Genomic DNA, 6,533 nt, shown 5'->3' on the forward strand with positions numbered 1-6,533 from the left:
CAAACCATTATATATACCTACATATTAATAATCAAACAAAGCAAATCAATTTTGTTTCAAACCCAAACATTAAAATGGCTTCACTTTCCTCAGCCACCATGACCACCGCAGCCGTCCCAACTCAAGCCACCATGGTGGCTCCATTCACCGGACTCAGGTCCACCGCCGCTTTCCCTGCCACCAAGAAGGCAGAAAACGAATTCTCGTCCCTACCCAGCAACGGTGGAAGAGTGCAATGCATGCAAGTGTGGCCTCCACTCGGAAAGAAGAAATACGAAACTCTTTCATACCTTCCACCTCTAACCCCGATCCAATTGGCGAAAGAAGTTGATTACCTTCTCCGCAACAAGTGGGTTCCTTGTTTGGAATTCGAGTTGGAACACGGGTACGTCTACCGTGAGAACCACAGATCGCCTGGGTACTATGACGGCAGATACTGGACCATGTGGAAGTTGCCCATGTTTGGGTGCACCGACTCCGCCCAGGTGTTGAAGGAGGTACAGGAGTGCGTGAAGGAGTACCCACAAGCATGGGTCCGTATCATTGGATTCGACAACGTCCGTCAAGTTCAATGTATCAGTTTCATCGCACATAAGCCATATGAAAAATAAGCAAGAACCATGTTGTACCCTTTGTTTTCCATCATTTCAAGTTTTGTAATGTTTTGATTTTGTCTTCAAATAAATGACATACATTATACAAATGTGGCTTATTTTAATTACCTCATTACGTCTTTTTTATTTTTATAATATATAATACAATGTCATTATGTATCTCACTTTATTTTCTCGCTTAAAAAAATCCGGTAAGGTTTTGAACATACAGAAAACTAAAGCATTTCAAATCCATTTCTCTATGTTAAAAATTCTTTTTTTTCTTCTTTTCAACTAAATAATACATTTTTTTATAATTTTATAATTACTTTTTCTCTCTCATCCACTTATAATCACTAAAATTAATAGGGTGGAACGTAACTTTCAAATATACAGAAAACTCATTATATTTTCTATCATGTCCCACTCATAATAAACTAAACCACTCCCTATATTATAAAAACATCAATAGCATATTATGGGAATCAATAGCATATTATGAAGATAAGATGTGAATGCTCTAAGTCGCTTTGTGTGGTCATAAGAGCAACTCTAAATGTGTGTATGTGCCGAAGTAATTATATTCAGGACGAGATGAAAGCATGTGGCCCACGATGCAAGACGGAATGTGGAAAATAGGGTCTGTATATTCAAACGAGGAGCGGACAAAAGGGTGGGCCTCACCAAGAACAAAATATCTCCCACAAGGTTATAATACAAATTTGAAGAAATTAAATATATATATATATATATATATATATATATATATATATATATATATATATATATACTAATAAAAGAAAATAATTCTAAACACATGGACGACATTCTGAGGTTAATCCTCACTCTCAAATTCACGCCCAAATCACTTCTCTTTTATTAATGGAAAAGAAAAAAAAATATCTTGATTCTAAATATAGTATTGATTATAAATTTAACATACCATATTAATTGGTCAATCTCCATTAATTGAATTATTAATGCTATAAATTATATTGTAAAAATATTAATATATTAATATATATAAAAATTACTTGTCATAAAGATATTTTCTTTACAATTAAAATGTATATAAAAGAGTTTCTGTTTAAAGAGTACACTAACATTTAATTTTTGAGACATCTTAATATTGAAAAAAACTATAATAATTTTGTTTCTTTTTTTACAAATATTCAATGTTTAATAAGTTTTAAAAATTATAGACAAATTTTTCATTTTGTTATATATAGTATAAGACTATTATGACAATTGAACAATAGTGTATTTATAAGTACATCATGAAAGTTGTTCAAAACGGAAAATCTGGTGTCTTTTTTGGTTTATGGTTTAGGGTTTAGGGGTTAGGGCATGCAGTGAAAAAATATTTTTGTGAAAAACTTTAACTACATCTTTCAGATCTAAAGGCCTCGTTGTTTTAAATGTTGCTTCCAGTGACATTGCTTCATTATTGTATACCGATGGTAGAACAACCAATTCTCGATTTAAAATTCAAATATATTTGATGATATAAAGCGACTATATTTGTAATATATTTTTTACATAATATAAAGAGACTTAATTATCTTTTATTTTATTTATATTAAATTATTTATTGTAATTTATACATTAACTTATACCATGTAATACACAGGTTTCTAAAGCTAGTATACACACACACACACACACACTAGCTTCTATCCCCCGTATTACGGGGTTGTTTTACGTTATTTGTTTATAATATTTATATATTTTTTAGATTTTAATTTTATTTATTGTAAGAAAGTTAATAATATACTTAGAGTTTGATAATGAAATGTTTTCACAAATAAATGAGATGTTATATATAACCCGTTTTAAAAAGTTATTCGGGTTTGGTGAGAATCATGACCCGTTTATTTTTTTATTATAAAATTGTTTCTTATTATAAATAATATCTTTTTTTTAAATCAGATATTAATTTTTAGTATATCCCTATTTTATAGGATTTTTACATCAAATATTTGGTGAGATTAATTTTTAATTAAATGAGATGTTATAACCCGTTTAAGGGCTATATGGGTTTGGTAAGATCAACACCCGTGAATTTGAGTCCAACGTATGAGAAGCCTCCATTTACAAATAAAGCAATCTGATGGCTTGAGAGAATGTAGGAAGCAACCAGAAAGCTTTTAAAGGTTTCACTTATATATATTTAAGACACAGACACACACACACACACACTAGTTTGAGTCCCCCCGTGCTACCGGGTTTATTTAGAAGCTCTATAACGGCGCATGAAATAAACATTTCTATCTATTTTGTACTCGACCACACAAACATCTCTCAAAACTATCTAGCACATGAAATTTATCCTGAATCAATCACACTTCTAAAAAGCTTCCCGTATCTACAAACCCTAAAAACTAAGAATTAAAAAAAAAACATCATGAATAAGCAAGGTGTCCTCCAAGCTCGATATCACATTATGTGTACAATGGCCAACAAGAATTTGAAGCAAAAATAATAGCTAATATCATGTATGCATGCATGTATTATATTGCATAACATGATCGTAAAAGATGAATGATACGTTATAAATGAGTGGTTAGATGATGATCAGGAGGATGAAGTGGAACCAACAAGCCATGGACCGACAATAGGTTTTGAAGAATGCCCGGCAAAATTTAGAGAGTTACATAAAAGAAAAGCTAATAAACCTACGTATTAAAAGAGTTAGCTAAATGTACCTCTCTATATGAACTTTGAATTTGTTCCCATATTAAGTCACTTAAAACTAATATTCGTAACAGATTTCGGATCCTTAATATTACTATGCATGAATATTAAGTCATCAAGTTGAAGGAGAAGATACCACAAGTAAAAGAAAGAGGGGTGGGGTCGGGGTCCTAGAGCACAATCACTATTATTTTTTTAACCTAAAACGTGGAAAATAGTAACAGTCAAAACGGTACAGAACGTCACAACCGTTATTAAATTCTAAGATATCTGCCTGAATTTGGTGCAAGATTGCTCAAAGGTTTAAATAATGACCACACAAAATGAGGTGGACAGGTTGCTCAACCACAACAAACCTTTTCTTTTTAGGGTCCCTATATTGAGATTTGAGAACATGTAATTCCAATTCCATGTGGGCCTGACAGTTTCTTGCATTTGTGTTCGGCTTAAATGCCCAATTCAATACGTTGTAGAGTGAGGGCCAGAGTCAATATATTATTGTACTGTTTGCTGGGTTGCTATTCTGGCCATACAATTAAGAGTGTTTATGGCATTGATTATTTGATTGAGATTAGTAGATTACCTAATGGGTACAATACAAGTTATCTCTTATAAATAATTAAACAAATGTAATTGCAATAAATAATGTAAATACTATAGACTAATACCTCCTAAAGTTCAAGCGGAAACAGGATGAATGTTCAAACTATATCGAATTATCGAAATGCCTTGTACAAATGATGTGGTAAGCCCTTGGTGAAAATACCTACAAAGTGAGACGAGGACGAAACATGTAGAATTCGAATGTGCCCAAGATGAACCCTTTCTTGAATACAATGTATATTAATTTCTACATGATTTGTTGGCTAATGTTGAAGGAATTCTCAGATGAATAAGATGCCAAGACATGAGCATAATTAACAATAATGGTCTTTCGAAGTGGAGTATTGATCGGTGCATTTTAGGTACTAGCTATTAATCATTAATTACGTACAAAATATTATTATAATGTGTAATACTTTATTTGTTTTTCAGATTATATATATATTAAAAGACAACTTCCTTATGTATTACCTGTTGTACTCTTTGCTTATTTTGTTGTGCCTATTCTCAAGCTCTATCTGTATTGTACCTTATGTTCTTTTTGATGTACAAATTGCTCCACACGTGTGATGAGACCGGCGTGCTTCATAACACCTGTTTTAGCACATTCACTCTCTTCTTTTACTCATAAAGCAACCACCTTTGTGCTCTTTTACTCACCGCTTGGAAAAAGCCTTTTGTTCTCTATCTTTGTACATCTTTATTATCGGGCTTTCATCAGCATGTATAGAGGTAGGGTAGTAAAGCTACCCGCGGATCCATAATCCGACCCACGTATTACTAATAAGACATCCTTGCGAGGAACACATGGACTGGCAAAGCCATCTACAGTCCAAGACGTGCTTTGCTGATCCCCAACTATAACCCACGGATTACCAACGAGCATCCGCGGGAGGAACCCACAAACAACACAAGGGACTCATCACGCATATGACCCCCACGTGATATGGAAGAGCAGTTGTAACAAACTATTTCTAGAAGATTCCCCTAATGCCTCTTGATGGCGACATCGACCAATGGAAAGATGACACCTGGACACGTAATGGCCATCCCACGACGTGCACAGATAATGGCTACCCCATAAACGGGTCCAGGCTGTCACATCCAATAAAGGCTCGACACGTGTCCATTCAGGTAGAGAGGGAATAACTGGATAGTGACAACTCCACCAATCACCTTCTCCCACCTTCGGCTATAAATACGAAGATCATCTCTTCAAGGTATTCATTCATACTCTCAAGCCTTAAGCAATACTTACAGTACCATATTCCGATCAAAGTACGATACTTATTCTCACGCCGGAGGGTGGTTACGGGAAGACCCCCCCACCCTGTCCTTCCCGTAACGAGGCTCAATGGTATTTTGTTTCGCAGGCGCTAGCTTGGATCTGTTTTCATAGCACTTCAGTATCCTCACATCTGGGGAGGCATTAGATTGGATTGCAAAAAGTTGAATATGAAGCATTTTTGGCTGGGCTGCGGATTGCAAAAAAGCTCGGTGTGAAGTTCCTAGAAGCTCGGGTCGATTCTATGCTTATTGCAAGACAGGTCTCGGGGACTTACGAAGCAAAGAACGATGTTATGGCCTCGTATTTGTCCCAGGCCAAAGACTTCATGCAACAGTTCACTTCGTGCAAAGTAATCCACATTAAAAGAAGTGAAAATCGACCCGCGGATGCTTTGAGCAAATTGGCATCCACCAGTTTCGAGCACAAGGACAGAGATGTGAGGATTAAGGTCTTAGACAACCCATCCATACCTCAGCATCAAGTAATGGTCATCCAGACTGGCACAGTTTCCTGGATGACACCCTTAATAAAATACTTGTCATCCGGCACTCTACCGGAAGACAAGGTAGAAGCAAGAAAGATCCGCCACAAGGCGTTGTACTACCAAGTCGATGACGGTATCCTCTTCCGAAAGTCCTTGCTTGGTCCGCTGCTCAGATGCGTGGACGCCGAAGATGCCAACTACGTAATCCGTGAAATTCACGAAGGCATCTACAGGTTACATGCATGACCAAGGATGTTGGTAGCAAAAATAATGAATGCAGGATACTATTGGCTAGGCATGCATACGAATGCGCTCAAAGAAATCCAAAAATGCGATGCTTGTCAAAGACACGCCCCCCGGATGTTGCGAACCCAGAACGATTTAGTCCCAGTCACTGCAGCATAGCCCTTCCAAAAGTGGGCCATAGACATCATGGGACCGTTCCCTGAAGCTCCCGGGTGGGTAAAGTTCTTGTTGGTCACCATAGACTACTTCATGAAGTGGGTGGAGGCCAAACCACTAGCCTATATAACGGCAGCGAACGTTAAAAAATTCCTATGGGAATATATTATTTGTCGTTTCGGCCTCCCCTAGATGTTGGTCAGTGATAACGGCGCTGACAGCAGCCTCCAGGAATGGTTATCTGAGTTGCAAATAAAGCAAGTGTTCACATCTATTGCTCTTCCACAAGCCAATGGGCAAGTCGAACGAGCCAATCGTAGCATCAAAGAAGGAATCAAGGCCAGATTGGGAACCAAACGAACAGGGTGGTTCGACGAGTTGCCCCATGTATTATGGGCACATCGTACCAGTAAAAAGACTAGCAACTTAGAGACGCCGTTCAGCTTGACATATGGCACGGAAGCAATGA

At 36.7% G+C, this 6,533-nt stretch overlaps 1 pseudogene; it reads left to right on the forward strand.

Annotated features, from left to right (window-relative positions):
• Window positions 1–19: 19 nt before the first annotated feature.
• LOC143536570 (ribulose bisphosphate carboxylase small subunit, chloroplastic 4 pseudogene) lies at window positions 20–703 on the forward strand (annotated as a pseudogene).
• Window positions 704–6,533: the final 5,830 nt, after the last annotated feature.

Source organism: Bidens hawaiensis, unplaced genomic scaffold, assembly GCF_021521415.1.
Source record: "Bidens hawaiensis isolate Kalapana, Puna unplaced genomic scaffold, B.hawaiensis_p1.1 tig00010814_1, whole genome shotgun sequence".
NCBI lineage: Eukaryota > Viridiplantae > Streptophyta > Magnoliopsida > Asterales > Asteraceae > Bidens > Bidens hawaiensis.